The 21,313-nt window shown below is 41.1% G+C and overlaps 1 pseudogene; it reads right to left on the bottom strand.

The window, feature by feature from the left end:
• Positions 1-3,706: 3,706 nt before the first annotated feature.
• On the bottom strand, positions 3,707-4,787 carry LOC138423365 (solute carrier family 25 member 44 pseudogene; annotated as a pseudogene).
• Positions 4,788-21,313: the final 16,526 nt, after the last annotated feature.

Here is a 21,313-nt window from a genome sequence, read left to right as displayed (position 1 = left end):
TTTCCTAGTACAAGCTTGAGGCAGGTAGTTAATACTTTTTATGAAGAGCTAGAGACACACATAGGGAAATACCCAAGCTGTTGTCTAAACAGAAGGACGAAGCATGTAAAGTTTCTAATAGAGGAAAATGTAGACGCTGGCATTTGCAGAGTTTTACTGGTACGTTTGAGTCTTTTCCCCTGTGTTTTCTACATTATCTGTTGACTCTTACCCTAATTCCTACCTTAAAACACATTTTTCACTTAAATCAATTTTATAGGTTGCATTTATACCTTTAGATGTCAACACATTCTTCAAGCTATTTTGCTGCAAAATAGAAAACCAAGAAGGGCAAAAGTACATGAGCAAATTGAGGGCTGTTTACAAATTTAATCTCTAACTACTTATCCATACACGCATTTTTCTTTTAAGCCTTGACCTGAATCAACCCAGTTTAGAAAAGTGCATTTTAAACCATCTGTCTTGGAATTGATACAAAAACACTGGCTCACTTATATTTGAAAATAAAACAACATTAATATTTTAAGGTAATTGTAAAAAGAGGACTTAAGAAAACAGACCTGTCAGCCATCTCTGGCCTTCTGGTCACCCAACACCGCTGAGACCATGAAGTCTTAGTTTTAGTCTTCTGTCTTCATTCAATATGCTGGGAAACACCCAAATGTAAATACAATTCAAATAATAAATGCAGGAAATTGCAGCATCTATTATTGATGATCAGGGGTTGTTTGTATTACAGAAATTTAATCCAATCATGCATATACTGAGCAGCTACTCTCTTCCTCACAAGGCCTCTGGCATTACTGATGCTGGGGAGAACCCTGAGAAGAATCAGATCTCTTATGCTGAAAGCCTGTAAAATCTCATTAGGGAGACAATGTCTTTATGAGAAACAAGTTAGTAAACAATATGAGAGGGCACATGACTCAATAATGAAATGACAAACACAGGCAGACCTGCTATAGATCAAAACCAGGAAGAATCAATGGAGCTCAATGTCCTTGGAGAATGAAGCTTTAGGATGGCTTTGGAGGAAGGGATAGGATTTGGGCAAGAAAAGGGAAAAAGACAAAGGCACTTTAGGTGGTGAGAATAACATGAGATCAAGGGGCAATGGGCCTAGTTTGTTCAAGATTTCGAGAGTTGTATAAGTAACATAACATGGAAGGAGGAGACCCCAGTTCCTGCCTAGCTCTGACACTTTCAGCCTGTAAGAACATAAAAAAATTAATTAACCTATTTCTTTTTTTTAAAATTTTTTAAAAAAACTCGATAAAAACATTTAATTACACTTTTTAGAGAATTCGTACAATGCAACAGTGAATGTTCGCCGTTAATACTATTCACAGGAGACCATTTTATCAAATGTTAACTGTATCTGCATTTTTATTCCCCTGTCCAATACTCCCATCAGGTTTCCCCGTCTTGCCCAGTCTCCCGGAAGTTCTTCCAATTTTGGCTACGGACCAATACATCAAACACTCCAATTAGTCCGATCCATGGTCCTGGGAAAACGGAAGGCCACAGTCCCATCCCCACCAAGCCATATTTTAACCAAACCCAATACCAGTCCCTAAAATATTAGATGGAAAAGTAAGGGGCCATGGATCCCTTTTAGTATATATGCACATCATCTTTTAAAACACCTGCGCGCGTGTGTGTGTGTGTGTGTGTGAGAGAGAGAGAGAGAGAAAGAGAGAGAACAGGAAACAAGACTGAAATACAAGAAAACAGAAGGAAAAGAGTTGAGGAGTCTGGGTCGGAGAAATAGGAGAAGCAGGAGGCTACCTCTTGTCCATGATACCTTACCCACTTTGCAATGGTGGGGAAGGACTGAATATAATCTCTAGGAAGGGGAAGGTGTGGCGCTGAGAAAAATCAGCCTCCAAAGGTCTCAACAGAATGAGTTTAAAGAGAAAGAAGGGACCCCTGGCTTCTCTTATCTTTGTGGTTCTTAGGGTAAAGGAGTGACTGAGACACAGGAAGATTCAGAATGATGTGCAGACCCAACCCTTTAGATGACCATTTGTGAATAGAAATTGGAGGACTCTTGACAAAGTCTAAGAAGGGACAAACAATGAAATGAATGAAAGAGAAAATAACCTTCAAAGAGCACAAGCTGGGAAGTGGTGGTAAAGGGAGAGAATTCAGATTCTGATCTAGGCCGGGGGGATAGACTGTGGGGCAGCCGTAATAAATATCAAGGCTTCAGGTAGCTAGCACCTTTCAAATTGGCACCGTGGCCTCTCCCAGGGGGTGGGACCAAACGAAGTTTGAAGGGTCATCCAAGTCAGATGTTTGAAGCAGAAGTGTGGGTTTGATATGCCTTCTTCTCATTCCATTTGCTGCACCTCTCCTCACCTGCCACACTGACTTGGTAGAGGAGGTGTGTGTTGGGGGGCGGGGGCGGAGGATGAGGCAAGAAAGCAGCACTCATCACCTAGCTCCTGAGAGCGTCAACAGATAATCTTGGCAGTATCAGGCTGGTAAATGCAGTGTTCCTGGTATTGAGTGACTTCCCACCCCGCCCTTTACCCTCCTCCAAGCATCGCTCCAGAGGGTACCACGACTGGGATGTCTCCTTACACTGGGGAGAAGAAAAACACAAACAGTTCCACATCTCAGAGATTCCCATTGTGAGACAACATCTGTTTCTGTGAGTCCAAGTGATTGCGGTGCGTGTGTGTGTGTGTGTGTGATGACTGCCTGGGATTAAGAAGCTCCACTACCCTCTGTTAGGTTTGGCTCAGCTGGTCAAGGGAGATGAACTAGGGCATACATATCCTTCTGTCACTTTCCAAACCAACTACTCTCTCAACCAGACTTTTCAGGGTAGTGTTCCAAGTACAATGTGTCCCAGATAGTCTGATTTACTTAGAGCTGTGCCCACCACTGTAGTCATCTGGGCCAGGGGAAAACAGCAGCTTGTTTGTCCTAGGGCTGCTGGCCCTGTAGGGACTGGGAGGGATAGGGAACTGGGATTGAGGGAAAAGCTACATTACATTTTTCACCTGTCTGAGGAAGGGGTAGGCTCTGACTGCAGGATTGGTGCTTTAGCAGGACTTAGACAGTAGCCTGGTTCACAGGAAAATATACACACAAAATAAAGTATCAACATTTCTCCCCAACCTAATAACTCTCCAAAGAGAGGACAAGTGCTCTGGAGAACCAGAGGTTGTTGCTGCTCCTATGCCCTGTGTAAAAGTGCCTGGCACCTTGTCCCCAGTGGCAGAGAAAAGCAGAGTAGTCTGGTGGGCAGCTCAGTCCCAGAAGAAAAATAAGCAAACCTAAGAGATGAAGGGCTAATGACAGCTGCTTGGAATTCGGACTGAACGCCCAATAGGAAGCACTAGCGTTAGTAACCAAGTTCTGTGTACAGCTCTTCTCAGGATCTCAGGGACACAGATGGAAGGAGAAGGCAGAGAAGGGTCAGCAGGGGATCGATGGAGTGGGATTGGCGGGTAGAGTGGATTTCCTTAGGGCAGGACTGAGTACCTGGACTGAGTGAGGAAGCCCAGCTTGGCAAGAAAATTAAAAACAATGAGGATGGGGGATCCAGGCGTGGAGCCTCTTCAGCAAGAGCAGTTCAAAGTCTCTGTCCCGGTCCCGGCAGGCCACCTGGACCACAGCAGGACTAGGTCTGCGGTGGGGGCACTTGGAGAGGGTGCTGGCCTTTCCTCTCTGCCCCTGACCCAGGGTAGTGCAGGAAACAGCAGGCTTCTCTCCCCATCACTGGTTACCAGTGTCTTGAGTCGACCAGCTCAGGTCGGAGGCTGAGTTTCTTGAGGCTTTCATAGCCCACCACAATGACGATGGTGGAGGGCGTGGCTGAGATGATTCTGGCGGACAGGCCTTTCATGAGCCCCCAAGGCCCCTCTTCTGCCATCAGCTGTCGGAAGGTCAGGATGATGGAGTTCTTGCCCTCAACCTGTTCTCGGGTTCGGATGACATCCATGGGATTGGTGAGGATGGAAGCAGTGGCTGCAGCCAGAGGCCCCGAGATGGCTTGAAAGACAATGTGAGGGCACGCCTTTGGGCAGAGGGATGAGAGCTGCTCTGCATAGAAGTGGCAGAAGGGCCACCAGACAGCACTGTTTGGGATGTAAGTAAGCAGTGAAGCCACGTAGCCTCGGTAGAAGCCACCAAGTCCGTCAGCCCGCAGGATCTGCCTGATGATGTCCTTGGTTTGGCCAAAGGCAACTACCCCGTGTCCCTCTGGACTCCCTCGCACTTGGAAGCGGCCCATCTTCTCACCCTTGCGCTGCATCATCAGGTGCTGGGAGACCACATCAATGGGCACCGTGATGCTCTGGGCCACGAGAGAGGCCGAGCCACCAGCCACCAGCGACTTGACGGTGTTGCTCTGGCTGTAGTCAGCTACGAACTTCCGGGTGAGCTCGTAAGTGGTGACATAGCACTGGCCAGATATGAGGGTGAAGGTGTTGACCAGGAACCCCCGGTAGAGGCCAGTCACACCATCCGCCCGTAGGATCTTGATGAAGGCGTCGAAGGTCCCATGGTAGAGGCTCCTGCCTTTCTGAACCTGCAACCGAGTGCGGATGAGGGTGAAGGGGTAGACGCTGACGCGGATCATCATTGTCATCGCCACACCAAACACGTAGAACTTCTTGTCCAGGTGTTCCCACTCGATGATCTGGATGTTACGTTTGTCCTCCATTGTGCCTGCAGACCTGGGGGCTCCTCAGATCAGGGTGGTTCCGCTGCGTCTGAGGTGAACTCCTAGTGCGGACCTCTAGGCTGCGGGTCCCATTTTATCCTCTGTTTCTGGCGACTGATGGCCTCCGGTCGCATCTTCCTCCGTCTCGACCGGGCTCCCAGTAACCTATTTCTTTTGTTACTAAAATGAGAGCATCAGAGCAGTGACTCCCAGATTCTTCACAGCTCTAAAACTCAGTGAGCCTTGATGCTAAGTGGTTCTGATTTGAGATCTGGAACCAGAGAGAACTAGTTCTGGCTTTAACTAAATGTGAGAACTAGTTTTCTAAACACTTGGAGTCTCAGTTGACTTATCTATACAATGGGAACAGCAATGGCATGACAGTGGAAAAAAGTGAATATACTTGGTGCCTAGAACGAGTTAGTGAGTTGTGAAGAAATTTTTTTACAAAGGAGATCTAGTTGGAGCAGTTCCCTACCCCCCAGCCCCACCCGCCAAAGGATATATGATTAGCAGTGAAACCTAGGTAAGAGGTATTTAGTTGATTTTGGAATTTCATTGTAGGGTGCAAGAGATTATTTCTAGAAGAGAGTTAATGTCCTTGGAGATCTGATTCCATTCAGCTGGGTGAGCAGCTCACACATACAAGTCAATTCACTCACAGTAGGATTAGGTTTCTATTTTGGCTGCCTAGAATTTCTGGATCCTCTCACTATGCTGGTGAGAGGATCCCTAATCACTAGGGATTATTGATATCTTCTAAAACTTAGAACTGGACATGGAAAAAAGACTGGTTCCAAATAGGAAAATGAGTATGTCAAGGCTGTATATTGTCACTCTGCTTATCTAACTTACATGCAGAGTACATCATGAGAAACACTGGGCTGGAAGAAGCACAAGCTGGAAACAAGATTGCTGGGAGAAATATCAATAACCTCAGATATGCAGATGACAGCACCCTTATGGCAGAAAGTGAAGAGGAACTAAAGAGCCTCTTGATGAAAGAGAAAGAGGAGAGTGGAAAAGTTGGCTTATAGCTCAACATTCAGAAAACGAAGATCATGGCATCCGTTCCCATCACTTCATGGGAAATAGATGGGAAAACAGTGGAAATAGTGTCAGACTTTCTTTTTGGGGGCTCCAAATTCACTGTGGATGGTGATTATAGCCATGAAATTAAAAGATGCTTACTCCTTGGAAGGAAAGTTATGACCAACCTAGAGAGCATTTTGAAAAGCAGAGATATTACCTTGCCAACAAAGGTCCGTCTAGTCAAGGCTATGGTTTTTCCAGTGGTCATGTATAGATGTGAGAGTTGGACTGTGAAGAAAGCTGAGCACCGAAGAACTGATGCTTTTGAACTGTGGTGTTGGGGAAGACTGTTGAGAGTCCCTTGGACTGCAAGGAGATCCAACCAGTCCATCCTAAAGGAGACCAGTCCTGGGTGTTCATTGGAAGGACTGTTGCTGAGGCTTAAACTCCAATACTTTGGCCACCTCATGCGAAGAGTTGACTCATTGGAAAATACCCTGATACTGGGAGGGATTGGGGGCAGGAGGAGAAGGGGATAACAGAGGATGACAGAGGATAAGATGGCTGGATGGCATCACCAACTCGATGCACATGAGTTTGGGTGAACTCCAGGAGTTGGTGATGGACAGGGAGGCCTGGTGTGCTGTGGTTCCTGGGGTCGCAAATAGTCGGACACGACTGAGCGACTGAACTGAACTGAACTGGACTAGGAATTTGGAGTTGATCCAATGGGAAATGATGGCTCATGACAAACTAACAGTAGGAGGTGTGAAAAAGGAAGTGAAGCTTTAGGAAGATTAATCTAGGGGCAGGATTCATGGATTTGAGTTGGGGGAACATGAAGCTGTAGAAGTCTGGGTGTGATATACTGCTACTGCTGCTGCTGCTAAGTCGCTTCAGTTGTATCCAGCTCTGTGCGACCCCAGAGACGGCAGCCCACCAGGCTCCCCCATCCCTGGGATTCTCCAGGCAAGAATACTGGAGTGGGTTGCCATTTCCTTCTCCAGTGCATGAAAGTGAAAATTGAAAGTGAAGCCGCTCAGTCATGTCCGACTCTTGGCGACCCCATGGACTGCAGCCTACCAAGGTCCTCCATCCATGGGATTTTCCAGGCGAGAGTACTGGAGTGGGGTGCCATTGCTTTCTCCAAGAGGTGGGATATAGTATTGAAGAGGGAGGTTTAATCAGATAGAGGTGACAAAGAGAGAACTTGAGGACTCTTTAGGTGATGGGGAGAAACAAAATACTTATGATTCTGAGCTCTGATGGCCAGGGGAGTGGTGAGGGTGGACTTAGACAGGGAAGGTTTAGGACCATGCTATCTCAGGTAGGACTGGGGAGGAAGCAAACTTAGATGTGAAATTACAAGAATTTCAGGTAATGGCTGGCATATCGATTGCCTACAAGTTGCTAAAAATATGGAATTGAATAATTCCATTGATTGTGAAGGCTAGAGATAGCAGGCCCAGGCCTCTGTGTACTGATGTTCAGGGAAGCCATGAGAAGGGGTGACAGTGGAGAGCTATGTTATCCAAGCTGGCTACATGCAGTGGTCCCCTGAGTAGTGTTGAAAATACTGATGCTTGGTTTCCTCCCTGCATGGTTCCAATATAATTGGTCTGGGTTCAGTCTGGGCATGCAGATTTCTAGACCCCCATGGGTATAGAGAGAAAAACAGCTGAAGATCTCAGTACACTCTGGAGAGTGAGAAGCCTCTGAAGAACATTTGCTCGTTACCTGCTTATTACTGGGTGTGGCGTTGCATCAATATTCTCTTCTACAGTAGTCACAACTGTTCTCTGGAGGAAGGACTCACTAACTCCTGCTTGAGATTCTGAAAGGAAGTGGAACTCAAGAAGTCTTGTGAGCTCTGACTCTCCAATCATTGCTTTTAAGGGAATAAAAAGAAAATTAAAAATAGATGCCTCACATGTCCAGGTCTTACTAATAGCACACTTCATCCGTCTGAAAGAAAGAATCTAAATTTAATGTAATGTGACAACATACATAAAAAATCCTAAATCTGCTTAGTTCTTTGGCTCACTCTTTCTTCCAAACTTTTCATGGTCTCACTTAGAGCCTATATATTTTAATTTACATCTTGTTCGGATCAGCTTAGGAATCTGAGTAAATAAAAAATAATTTCAGAAGTGGGGCCTATCTAGAACTAGATGATGGTCAGTAAGCCAAGAAATTTCATGGCAAATAGATGGGGAAACAGTGGAAACAGTGAGAGACTTTATTTTCTTGGGCTCCAAAATCACTGCAGATGGTAACTGCAGTCATGAAATTAAAAGACGCTTGTTCTTTGGAAGAAAAGCTATGAACAACCTAGACAGCATATTAAAAAGCAGAGATGTTACTTTGCTGACAACGGTCCATCTAGTCAAAGCTATGTTTTTTCCAGTAGTCATATATGGATGTGAGAGTTGGACCATAAAGCAAGCTGGGTGCCGAAGAACTGATGCTTTTGAACTGTGGTTTTGGAGAAGACTCTTGAGAATCCCTTGGACTGCAAGAAGCTCAAACCAGCCAATCCTAAAGAAAATCAGCCCTGAATATTTATTGGAAGGACTGATGCTGAAGCTGAAATTCCAATAGTTTGGCCACCTGATGTGAAGAACCGACTCATTGGAGAAGACCCTGATGCTGGGAAAGATTGAAGGCAGGAGGAGAAGGGGACAACAGAGAATGAGATGGCTGGATGGCATCACTGACTCGATGGACATGAGTTTGAGCAAGCTCCGAGAGTTGGTGATAGACAGGGAGGCCTGGTGTGCTGCGATTCATGGGGTCACAAAGAGTTGGACGTGACTGAACGACTGAACTGAACTGAACTGAACCCTTTACAAATCCTGAGGACTTCACTGGTGGCTCAATAGTAAAGAATCAGCTTGCAGTGCAAGCGATGCAGGAAACAGATCCCCTGGAGAAGGGAATGGCAACCCACTCCAGTATTCTTGCCTGGAAAATCCCCATGGACAGAGGAGCTTGGTGGGCTACAGTCTATGGGGTTGCAAAGAGCTGAACATGACTGAAGCAGCTGAGCATGCATGTACAAAGACTTCATTATATCGTCTCAGACATTAAGAATGAGGTTCCTTTGACCTTGAGGTACTGCTAAATAATAATCTATTTATTTTAGAGGAAAGAAAGAGGTTTACCATATATTTTAAGTGACAGAACTGAACCTGTTTTAAAAGATTTCTCTTTTTAAATTGCATCGAAAGATGAATTATTTGCACACTTACAGGGAAATCTTTCAATCATCTGGAAAATCCTCTTATGTAGAACACCTTGATGAAGAACTGCAGTTTTTTCATCTCACACATGAAAAAAGAGAAAGGGGTCTCGAGTGTGTGGAAGGTGGGAAGTTCCACGTGTTGGCCTAGAGGAGGTGTGTGAGCAAGGAGGGGAGACACAAGTGGTCCCCTGTCATTCTGCGCGCGGCTTTCAGGCAGCTCTGGAGGCGTGTGTCGCGCTCCTGAAACCCTCAGATGGTGATTATGACCGATTACACAAGATGCCATGTTCCCTAATCATATCACTTACATCGCTGTGAACAGCGGTGACAAGGGTTTGAAGGGAGGAGATCACAGCTGTCTAATAACAAAAAAAAAAAAAAAAAAAAAATCAGACAAACCAGACAGAGCTTCAGCCAGGAGATCACACAGCAGCCAGGGTGGGTCTTGGCGTGATGGGGTTCTGCCCTCTCTCTAACCCAGCTTAACCCTCGGCCATCCTCTTGTTTCCAGAGCCCTTTGATTACATCACGACGGGCGCTGGGCAGGTGTGGCTCATACACTGGGTTCATTTATTTATTGTGTTGGCTCCCTGCTCTGTGAAGTGATCATTGTTACTGGGGTAACTTTGGAGTCTCTTGCCACCAGAATTGAAACGGCTCTTGTGAATCAAAGACAAGTGCCACGGACATACCCCTCCTGGCGCTTCTCTGAAGCGGCTCGCAGCTTAAGACACCACCTCTCCATTCGGCCACTCCGTTTTTAATCTGCCTTCAAAGAGAAAGCCAACTGTCTTGAATTAAACACAAAATGGTTCTTGAAGGCATGTGTGATGAAAGTGATTAAATAATTAATTCAAACAAAGGTGACTTTTGAGTCAGGTTGGGGGGTCAGGAGAAAAAGAAAAAATCTTGATTTGAAGCAGCGTTTACTTGGCATGCTATGGAGAAAAATATTTAACATGATATGAAATGACCATGCTGGAGAATATTAACCTGTCTCCTTTGCTTCCGTCGCTCCAGGCACATTGGCCTCTTACTGATCCTTGAACAGACCCAGGCTATTTCCCTCTACCCCGGGGACTTTGGACTTTCTCTTCTTTTTGCTGGAAGACTCCTCTCCCTGATATTGGTCTGGGTCTTGCTTTTCAGGCATGTAGGGCTTAGGTCCTCAGAGAGACCCTTTCTGACTGTTCTAGCTGTAAAACTGTTCCCTTCCCCCAACTTCTGTGTTTAGCCTGCACTCTTTTTTTATTTTTTTATGATCCTTATTATTGCCTGGCATTCAGTGACATGTCAGTTCTTTGTTTTACTGTGTCTTCTGGACTAGAATGGAAGGTCCATGAGGACAGTATTTTATGTTTTCCCCCTTGCAGTATCCCTAACAACTAGAACAGTGTCTAATGCCACAATTAAATAGTTGTTCAATCTTCTCTAAGATTAAAAGGAGCTGTCCAAAATGCTCTAAGCAATGAAAGGCGCTACACATGCTTCTAAGTGTTAACTCGTCCCCTAGAAATACAAATTCAGATTTAGGCACAGACTAAATTCTTAAAACACAAAATGGAATGAAACTAATGCTTTCCCCTGGCTACTTTCCCTGCTTTGAAACAAACCATTGGCCTTTTGAGCTTCCTTCTCTAAAAAGTCAAGGATGTTTATCAGAAGGCATGTATGGCTTCCATTCTGTGATGAAATATGTCCCAGGAGAAGCCTTCCTCCCCTTGTGCTTTGCTGGGTGTGTATATCTGGTTTATAGCAAGTTAGCTGAAGTAGACGTATCTCGAGCCAATGTTGTAAGTGTAAGTGACAGTTAGTCTGATGGAGACTAAATTGTGCATGTGAGCCTAGCTATACCTGCCTGTCTGGATGCACTGGATACAATTGTTTGAAAAGCCCTTGACCCTTCACCTGTCCAAAGCAGTAGGTGTATAAGTGGGTTTGTAATGGTAATTCTTTTGAACATCTCAATATACTTTCCCAATCTATGCTGTCTCTAGACAACCTGTCAATTTCTTCCAAGAGCCTAATCCTGATGATATAATCCACAGTCTCTAAATTCTCTTAAATCAGATAATCTGACCAGTTAGATGAAGCTGAGTTGTAAGAAAACTGAGTTGTAAGAAAACATTTTTCCCTGAATAAAGTCCTATTAATGATTTTATTCATGATACTAAGCATCAGAACAAGCATTGAAAAAAATTCAAACAGTAATTGTGTGCAGGAATTAACAGCCCACAGAAAAATGAAAGTGAAGTTTGATCTTTCAAAGCAGCTGCCATAATTTGAGTGGACTTGAATGTAAAGCACTCTTGGAGAAGCGGGAAGTTTGGACCAGGCAGAAAAGAACATAGGTGTAAATACGGAGTGTCTGAAGGGCATGAGTTCTGGGCTTCAGGGCAGAAGGCAGGTAAAGCCAGGGCGCTAGTCACCAGGAAGAGAGTGAGAGAGAGGCTCTCATTCCGTAGAGAGCAAGACAGAGGAGCTATCACTACAAACAGTGTGGGTGAGGTTGGAAAGTGTGAGCTGAAGCCACACAGGTAGAAAATGACCATGCCTGCCTCATGATAAACCTGGGTTCTCGGCAATAGGATAATTTTAGTCTGGTGGGACCCTATTAATTAAAAATGAAGGCAATGCACGCCTAGATAAACTCTATGAATCAAAATAGCTGTTTCAGTTGGAACTATGCATAATTATTTCCTTTGAAAATTTAAAATTTTCAGTAAATATTTGTGATTTTCTTTTAGTGTAGGATGATATAGGATAATTCAATAATTACGCTTAGGCATTATGGCATGGTTATAACTACAAACACAATGAGGGAAAATCATTAGGATTTCAAGATCAATGAATAAGATTCATTTTAAAGTCTTCTGTCTTTTTGAGAATTCATATGGTAATAGTGTGGTTGGAAGGGACCAGAAATTGTATAAATGTTATGATATATAGAGACATAATTGCTGTCAATGTAAGTAATGTGGCTTTGCTGAGTAAAATAAGATGATTGCTTAGGGTTTCCAAAACCCTCTAAAATTGCTTCTCTACCACATGTATCCACATGTGGTATAAATAAAATGTGAGTCAAAGGAATGAGGAAAGATAAACATATAATTAAAAACAGCTCGGTAGATACTTGGGCTCATTCATTTCAATGATGGCATCTGCAGTTTATGGAGCGGTTATAGACCCGTAATATATCGGCGTTGACTATACGCCATAAAACACATCAATGCAGCTTGGGCCTAAATTATTATACACAAACAATAAATCCATCCATTAACAGAATAAATATGATAAGTGTTGATAATGTTGGGAAGTGGCAGAATGAGATCCTTAAGTAAATAGCTATGTGTTCCTAAGAAACAAAGATTACTTTAGCTTTTAGTGCCGCCCATGACTTCCGTTCTGTTATCTGTAGTTTGAATTAAAACAAAGATTGTGGCCTTGAAAGCATCTATGCTGATTACCGTTTGTGAATCTAATAAAAGACATCAGTCCAACCATTTATTTGTGAAAATGAAATCTTCATATGTTGAAGGTCGCCTTTAGTTGAAGTTATATAATAAGCAAAAGTCAAGGTTCCTTTGCCATTAAAACGGCTCATGGAGCAAATCTTATGGTATTCTGCCCTTAACCTTGAATTGTGTTCTGTGTGTTGTAAGAAAGAGAGTAAATGCTCGCCACGGAGTCAGCATGGCTTTTGAGTTTTTTCCTAGGAGATGGTTACCCAGATGGAAAACCTCTTCACAAACATTGTTAAACGAAATAGTCTGACAAAATATATCTGAATATGGATTAAGAATTAGTTTTTCATCAACCATAGTGCTATTTTGTCCTCTAAGAAATGGAAAGTTTTTGTCAGGCACTAGAATTAATAAATGTTTGCAGGTGGTTGTTAGGGAAATACTGACAATGCTATATTATATACTAGTGGTGTTCAGAAAATATGTAAGTATCATATTCTTCAGGGTGGACAGGGAGCAAGCAAGTATATAAAAATATTATCAAAGACTTGCCATTTTACAAGTTGTTATTTTAGATAATTGGCATTTTATTCTACATGACTGTAAGGTTTTATTTGTTTAATTAAAATATAGTGATTTACAATATTGAGTTACTCTCTGGCATACAGAAAAGTGATTCAGTTACATACATTTATATTTTTCAGATTATTTTTCTTTGTAGGTTATTACAAGATATTAAATATAGCTCCTTGTTCTATATAGCAAGTCCTTGTTGTTTATCTATTTACGTACAGTAGTTTGTGTCTGTTAACCCCATACTCCTGATTTATCCCTTCCCCCACTTTCTCCTTTAACAATCATGTTTGTTTTCTGTATCTGTGAGTCTGTTTCTGTTTTGTATATAGATTAACTTGTATGCTTTTTCAGATTCCACATATAAGTGGTATCCTATTACCTTTCTCTGCCTGACTTACTCCTCTAAGTGTCATATGCTCTAGTTCTATCCACGATGCGGCAAATGGCGATATTTGCCTCTTTTCTCACAGCTGAATAATGTTCCATCCCATATATATATCACATCGTCTTAAGCCAATTATCTCTTGATGGGCACTTGGGTTGTCTCCATGTCTTGGATACTATAAACTACTGCTTTGAACATTGGGGTGTAAGTGTTTTTTCAAATCAGAGTTTTTATTTTCTTTTCTAGATATATACCCAGGAGTGGGATTGTTGGTTCATATGGTAGCTCTAATTTTAGTTTTTAAAGGAAACTTCAATGCAAACTAGTACAGCCACTATGGAGAACAATGTGGAGATTCCTTAAAAAACTGGAAATAGAGCTGCCTAATGACCCAGCAATCCCACTGCTGGGCGTACACACCAAGGAAACCAGAATTGAAAGAGACACATGTACCCCAATGTTCATCGCAGCACTGTTTATAATAGCCAGGACATGGAAGCAACCTAGATGTCCATCAGCAGATGAATGGACAAGAAAGCTGTGGTACATATACACAATGGAGTATTACTCAGCCAGCAAAAAGAATACATTTGAATCAGTTCTAATGAGGTGGGTGAAACTGGAGTCTATTATACAGAGTGAAGAAAGCCAGAAAGAAAAACACCAATACAGTATACTAACACATATATATGGAATTTGGAAAGATGGTAACGATAACCCTCTATGTGAGACAGCAAAAGAGACACAGATGTATACAACAGTCTTGGACTTTGTGGGAGAGGGTGAGGGTGGGATGATTTGAGAGAATGGCATTGAAACACGTATAATATCATATATGAAACGAATCGCCGGTCCAGATTCGATGCATGATACTGGATGCTTGGGGCTGGTACACTGGGATGACCCAGAGGGATGGTACCAGGAGGGAGGATGGAGGGGGTTTCAGGATGGGGAACACGTGTACACCCGTGGCAGATTCATGTTGATGTATGGCAAAACCAATACAATATTGTAAAGTAATTAGCCTCCAATTAAAAAAAATAAATTTATATTAAAAAAAATAAATAAAGGAACCTTCATACTGCTTTCCATAGTGGCTTCACCAATTTACATTCCTACTAACAGTGTAGGAGGGTTCCCTTTTCTCTACATCCGCTCCAGCATTTATTATTTGTAGGCTTTTTATGATAGCCATTCTGACTCATGTAAGGTAATACCTCACTGTAGTTTTGATCTGCATTTCTCTAATTATTAGTGATGTTGAGCATCTTTTCATGTGCTCATTGGACATCTGTGTTTCTTTTTTTGAGAAATGTCTATTTACGTTATTGTACATATTTTGATGGTGTTGTTTGCTTTTTTGATGTTGAGTTGTATATGATGTTTCTATATTTTCGGTATTAACACCCCATTGGTCATATCATTTACAAATATTTCCTCCCATCCCATAGGTTCTCAATGGATGTAAGGGTTTAATTTCGAAAGTATGGATGCATATGTCTTGTAGGAATGTATGGGTTGGTTTAGTCGCTGTCTTTTTTTTTTCTTTGGAGACTTTTTCATCAGCTCTATAAAAATATAATTTACACTCAATAAAATCACTGATTTTTAAGAGATGAGTCTTGAGAAATGCATACAGTCATGTGACCACCGCCATAATCAGAATGTAGGGCATTTCCTTTATGCCAAAATGTTACTTCATGCTCCAGTGTCATTAATTTACTCCCCTTCTACTCCCCTTCTGGCAACCACAGTTACTTGCTTTCTGTCGCTAAAGTTTTGCCTCTGCTAGTATTTCATGGAAATGGAATCATACTATGTATAGTCCTTTCTATACAGCTTTTCCCACTCACTTAATGCTTTTGCAATTAATCCATGATGTTTTGTATCTTGGTCATTTTTCTTTCTATTGCTGAGTAATATTTCATTGTGTAGATGCATGAAAGTTTATTTCTCCATTCACCAACTGATGAGTACCTGGGTGTGGAAGTTTGTGTTCATTCTCTTGGAATAATACCAAAGAAGATGATTGCTGGCTCATAAGGTAGGTTTATATGTAACTTTAAAAGAAACTGCCAAACTCTTTCCCAAAGTGGCTATATCATTTTTATCTTCCGCCAGCAAGGTAAGATTCTTCCAGTTCTTTCGCATGCTTGCCAACACTAGCTATTATTTAATACTGTGGTTATTCAGTCGCTCAGTTGTGTCTGACTCTGCAATCCCATGGACTGCAGAACATCAGCCTTCCCTGTCCTTCACTATCCTGGAGCTTGCTCAAACTCATGTCCATTGAGTCAATGATGCCACTGAACCATCTCATCCTCTACCACCTTCATCTCCTCCTGCCCTCAGTCTTTTCCAGCATCAGGGTCTTTTCCAACGTGTCAGCTCTTCACATCAGGTGGCCAAAGTAGCTTCAGTTTCAGCATCAGTCCTTCCATGAATATTAGGGGCTGAGTTCCTTTAGACTGACTGGTTTGATCTCTTTGCTGTCCAAGGGACCTTCCAACGGTTTTCTGCAGCACCACGTTTTGAAAGCATCAATTCCTTGGCACCCAGCTTTCCTTATGGTCTAACTTTCACCTTCATACAAGACTACTGGAAAAACCAAAGCTTTGGCTATTTAGACCTTTGTCGGCAAAGTGATGTCTCTGATTTTTAATATGCTGTCTTAGGCTTGGAATAGCTTTTCTTCCAAGGAGCAAGTGTCTTTTAACTCCACGGCTGCAGTCACCGTCCGTAGTGATTCTGGAGCCCACGAAAATAAAGTCTGTCACTGTTTCCACTTTTTCTGTGTCTATTTGCCATGAAGTGATGGGACCGGATGCCATGATTTTAGTGGCAGGTTATTTAATATTAGTCATTTTAATTTTAGCTATTCTAATGTGTGTGCAGTGGTATGTCATTGGGGTTTTGATTTGCATTTCCCTTAACACTAATGATGTTGAACATCTTTTCATGTGCTTATTTGTCATCCATATATCTTCAGATATTTTCCATTTTTAAAAATTATATAGTTTTGCTTCTTCTTATTTTTTCTTTTTTCGCTTCTTATTGTTAAGTTGTGAAAGGTCTTATACATTTTGGATAAAGTTATTTGTCAGAGTTGGGTTTTGGACAAGTTTTACCCTAGTCTGTGGTTTGCCTGTTGATCTTTGAGAGATTTTTGAAGGGCAACAGGTTAAAAGTTTTTATGAAATCAAATTCATTATTTTTTTCTTTGATAGTTTATGCTTCCTGTCCTCTCCAAAAAATTTAGACTAACCAAATATCGCAAAGGATGTCTCTTATGTTTTCTTCCAGAAGTTTGATTTAGCCTTTAAGTTAGGTCTACTACTATCAGCTTTGGGCTTCCCAGGTGGCGCTAGGGTAAAGAACACACCTGCCAGTGTGGGAGACCTGGGTTTGATCCCTGAGTCAGGAAGATCCCCTGGAGAAGAGAATGGCAACCAGCTCCAGCATTCTCACCTGGAGAGTGCCATGGACAGAGAAGCCTGGTTAGCTACAGTCCATAGGGTTGCAAAGAGCTGGAGAGGACCGAAGTGATTTAGCACGCATGTACTACCAGTGTGTGCTAATTTAGTTAATTTTGATAGTATGAGAGAAACATTGAGGTTCATTTTTTACATATGGCTGCTCAGTCGTTTCAGTGCAATTTGTTGAGATTATCCATTTTGTAATAAATTGTCTTGGAAAAATATTTCATGGTATATATCTAGATTTGTTTTTGAACACATTTCTATTCCATTGGACTAGCTTAGTAACTTTATGCCAATATCATACTGTTGTGATTATTGTAGTTTTATAGTAAGTCTTGAGATAGTATTAACATGTTTTTAAATTTGTTATTTTTTTCAAAATTGTTTTGGGTATTCTTGGTTAAATTTCCATATAAATTTTAGAATGACTTGTCTATTTCTACAAACATATCTTCCTGGATTTTGATAGAATGTCATTGATGTGTTAATTTAGGGAGAGTGGTATCGTAACAAGACTAAGTGTGTGAACATGGTGTGCTGCTTCGTTTATTTAATTCTTTAATTTATTAAAGAATTCTTTAATTCTTTAATTCTAATTAATTCTTTAATTCAGGTATTCTTTAATTTCTCTCATCAAGATTTTGAACATTTTTTTTTTTTACATAAAGTTGTCCAAAAGTATCTTGTGTGTTTGTGCTTTTTCAGAGATTGTGTCTTTTATATTTCTGTTTACAGTTGTTTATTTCTAGTATGTGAAAATATAATTGACTTTTAAAATATTGACCTTGTGGACTATATCTTTGCTAAACTTGTTATGAGTTCTAGTAGCTTTAAAAATAATTTCTTAGAATATGCATATAAATGATCATGACAAGATTTGCTTTCTTCTTTTTTCAGCATATGTGCCTTTTATTATTATTTTTTTCCTGCCTTATTGTACTTGTTAGGACCCCAGCTGGATTAGGAGTAGTGAGAATGAACATTCATTCTTATTCTTGTTGCGAGGGGGAAATTTTTCTCACCAATAAGTATGTTAGTTGTAGTTTTGTTTTTGTTTTTAGGTTCTCTTTCTCAGTTTGAGGAAGTTTAATGAGTGCTGAGTAGATGTTGGGTTTCGTCAAATGCATTTTTGGCATCTCCTGAGGTAATCATGTGGCTTTTATTCCCCAGACTGTTAATATGATGAGCTACATCCCTTTTCAAATGTTAAAACAATCTTTCATTCCTGGGATCAACCCCACTTAATCCTGATATAGCATCTTATTTACATATTTCTGGATTTATTTTCTAAAAAATGTTTGATAACTTTGTATTCATGTTCATAAGAGACCGTGGTCTGCAAATACTTTTTTCTTATAATTTTTGGTCTGGATTTTATAATAATGGCTAAAATCAGGGTCATGATGGTCTCATAAAATGAGCTGGTATGGGTTTTCTCTATTTTCCGGAAGTATTTGAATAATCTGCTATTATTTGCTACTTAAATATTTGGTAGAATTCATCAGTGAAGCCATCTGTCTCTGAGTTTGTTGTTTGTTTGTGGGAAAGTTTTTTAATCATAAAATTAATTTAAAAAATATATATCAAACTATTGACATTATCTAGTTCTTCTTGAGTGAATGAGTTTTGGTAGTTTGTATTTTTCAGGGATTCATCCATATTCCAAGTGTTGGCTATCTTGTCATAAAAGTGTTAGTATATTACCTTATTTGATATTTTAAAATCTCTAGGCTTTGTAGTGAGGTCCACTCTTTCATTCCTTATAACAGTAATTTGTGTAGTCTCTCTTTTTTTCTGTTTATTTTGGCTAGAGCTGTTCCTTTTAAGCAAACTAACTTTTCAACAACTAACAGTTTTCCTGCTTCCCATTTTATGGTTATCTTCTTCATCATTTCATTTTTTCTCCTTTATTAGGGTTTCATTTAATCTTTTTCTAGTTTCTTAAAGTTTGGTCTTAGATAATTGCTTCTTTTTTCTTTTCTATTAATAATATAAGAATATAAGAATTTAATTGAAATATCCTTTAAGCACTGCTTTAACGACATTGCACACAATTTGATATGTTTGGCTCTTATTTTTATTAGCTGTATTTTTTATTTCTAATTTTCATTGCAATTTCTCCTTTGACACTTGGGTTATCTAGAAGCACATTGCTAGACAATTAGATTGTTTTTCGTCTCCCTGTTCCCATGTTGTGGACTGAAGACTCACTGCCTCCTGCCAGTGAGACTGGAACACTGAGAGTGCCTTACCTGTTCCCTTCTTTCAGGCATGGCAGTCCTGGGTTGCTTGTTATTCAGCTTCTGAAAACCACTGCTTCGTGTATTTGGTTTGGTTTTCTAATTGTTTAAAATAGGTGAGTATATCCGGTCCCTTTTATACCATCTTGGCCTGAACTGAAAAATTTCCTTGGTTGTCTTAAAAAGCAAAACAAGTGCACTCTATACAGGAGTATAACACTCAGGCAGAATAAGTACCTGTGAGTTTTCAGTTTAGTGGGTTTTCACAAAGTGAAACAAATGTGAAACTAGCACCCAGATCAATAATCAGAGCATTGTCAGCACTCCTGCCACCATCTTTGGTTCTAGCCTCACACCTGCCCCAGTGCCAACCATCATCCTGACTTCTAATTATCTATGTAGATTGCATTTTTCTTGTTTTTGAAATTTATATAAATGGGATGTTGAAGTATTTAGTGTTTGGCTGCTTTTGCTAAGTATTATTTTTATTAAACTTTTTTCTTACAGGTATTTGAAGTTTATTCATTATCATTGCTATAAAATATACCTATGCTGACATATTAACATTGAGAGAATTTGCATAATTGTTGAGTTTTAGCTATGGCTAAGTGTACTACCAGAACATTTTAGGTGATGTGTTTTGGTGAACAGGAGATATGCATTTCTGATGAACACAAACTTAGAAGTCTACTTGCTAGCTCATAGGATATGCACATATTTATCTATAATAAATACTACGAAAGAGTTTTCAAAAGCACTACATCCACTTAATCAGCAGGGTGTAGGATTTCTGGTCATTTAGGAGTCTTTTATTAAAGTCTAAAATGCAAGCTGTCTATATCCTTTGGGAATATATACTCTTGTTCAGAAGACCAGTCAGGAAAGAAAGAACCCCATGTGTTGAACTATGAAATATAAATAGCAGAAACATACACAGTCAAAGCTACATTGGGAAAATGGTGTAGCAAAATCTTCACAGAAGAAGTGAAACTTTGAATTGGGACCTTGAAGGGTGAGATTGTTTTTAGAGGTAAGGGGAAGGTGGCAAAGATTCTAGGCAGAGATCCTGGCATAAATAAGTTGGTTGATGTGCGGACTTCTTAGCAAGTCCGTGTGTGTGTGTGTATAGCTCGGATGTGTTTTGTTCTAATTCAGCTGTTCCTTGATTCACCATTTTGGATTTCCTCCTGAGTGTCAGGCCATGTCCCAGATTCAAAGTGGAAAAAGACATATCATCTCCCTCATGTTACTATCAGTTCACTGAGGAGATCAATGCGTGTGTCACACCCCATTCTGTGTAGTGTTGTGACTTAGGTTCTTCAAATGTGACGTAAGTCTAGAGAGCAGAAAAACTCCTAAGCCTCTGGTGTGGGTCATAACAATGACCTAAAGGGATGAAGTTCAGGCTCAGTTATGCGTCCCCCTTCTCTCCCTAGCATGCTCTCTTCTGCCTCGTGTAGCTAGCAAGGTACAAGATGCTCAGCTGATTCCTGCCTCATCTTCCTCATCACCCCATGAGACCCAGGGGGCCATCAGTGTTAGCCGCTTCTTCCAGCAACTGGCATGGACTCAGTGATGTGCTCCAGCTGGGCTGCTTTGGACTCGTCTACAGCCTGCACTCCCGCTTCCTCTGCAAAGTTGTCCCTGAAATACAGAAGAGGCTTTCAAATAAGACAGTCGGATGAACAGGCATCAGAATCAGACAAAATTTAGGTTCAAGTTCCAACTGTGATCTTCATAAGCTGTGTCATTTGGCCAAATTCCCTAAGGCCTCAGAGCCCCAGATTCCTTGTCTGTAAATGGGGATGTTATTAATCTCATCAGATTGTTGTGTGGACTGAATGATATCATGCATATCATATTAGCATGATGACTGGCACAGAGGAAGCATTTAATACATAGTTTATGATTCTTATTTTTACAAAAACTTAAAATGGTCTCAGTTCAGTTCAGGTCAGTTCAGTTGCTCAGTCGTGTCCAACTCTTTGCGACCCCATGAATCGCAGCACGCCAGGCATCCCTGTCCATCACCAACTCCCGGAGTTCACTCAGACTCACATCCATTGAGTCAGTGATGCTATCTAGCCATCTCATCCTCTGTCATCCCCTTATCCTCCTGCCGCCAATCCCTCCCAACATCAGAGTCTTTTCCAATGAGTCAACTCTTCGCATGAGGTGGCCAAAGTACTGGAGTTTCAGCTTTAGCATCATTCCT

This window comes from Ovis canadensis, chromosome 18 (assembly GCF_042477335.2).
Source record: "Ovis canadensis isolate MfBH-ARS-UI-01 breed Bighorn chromosome 18, ARS-UI_OviCan_v2, whole genome shotgun sequence".
Classification (NCBI taxonomy): domain Eukaryota; kingdom Metazoa; phylum Chordata; class Mammalia; order Artiodactyla; family Bovidae; genus Ovis; species Ovis canadensis.
Note: the sequence above shows the minus strand (reverse complement) of the source record. Positions and strands in the feature narration are given on the sequence as shown.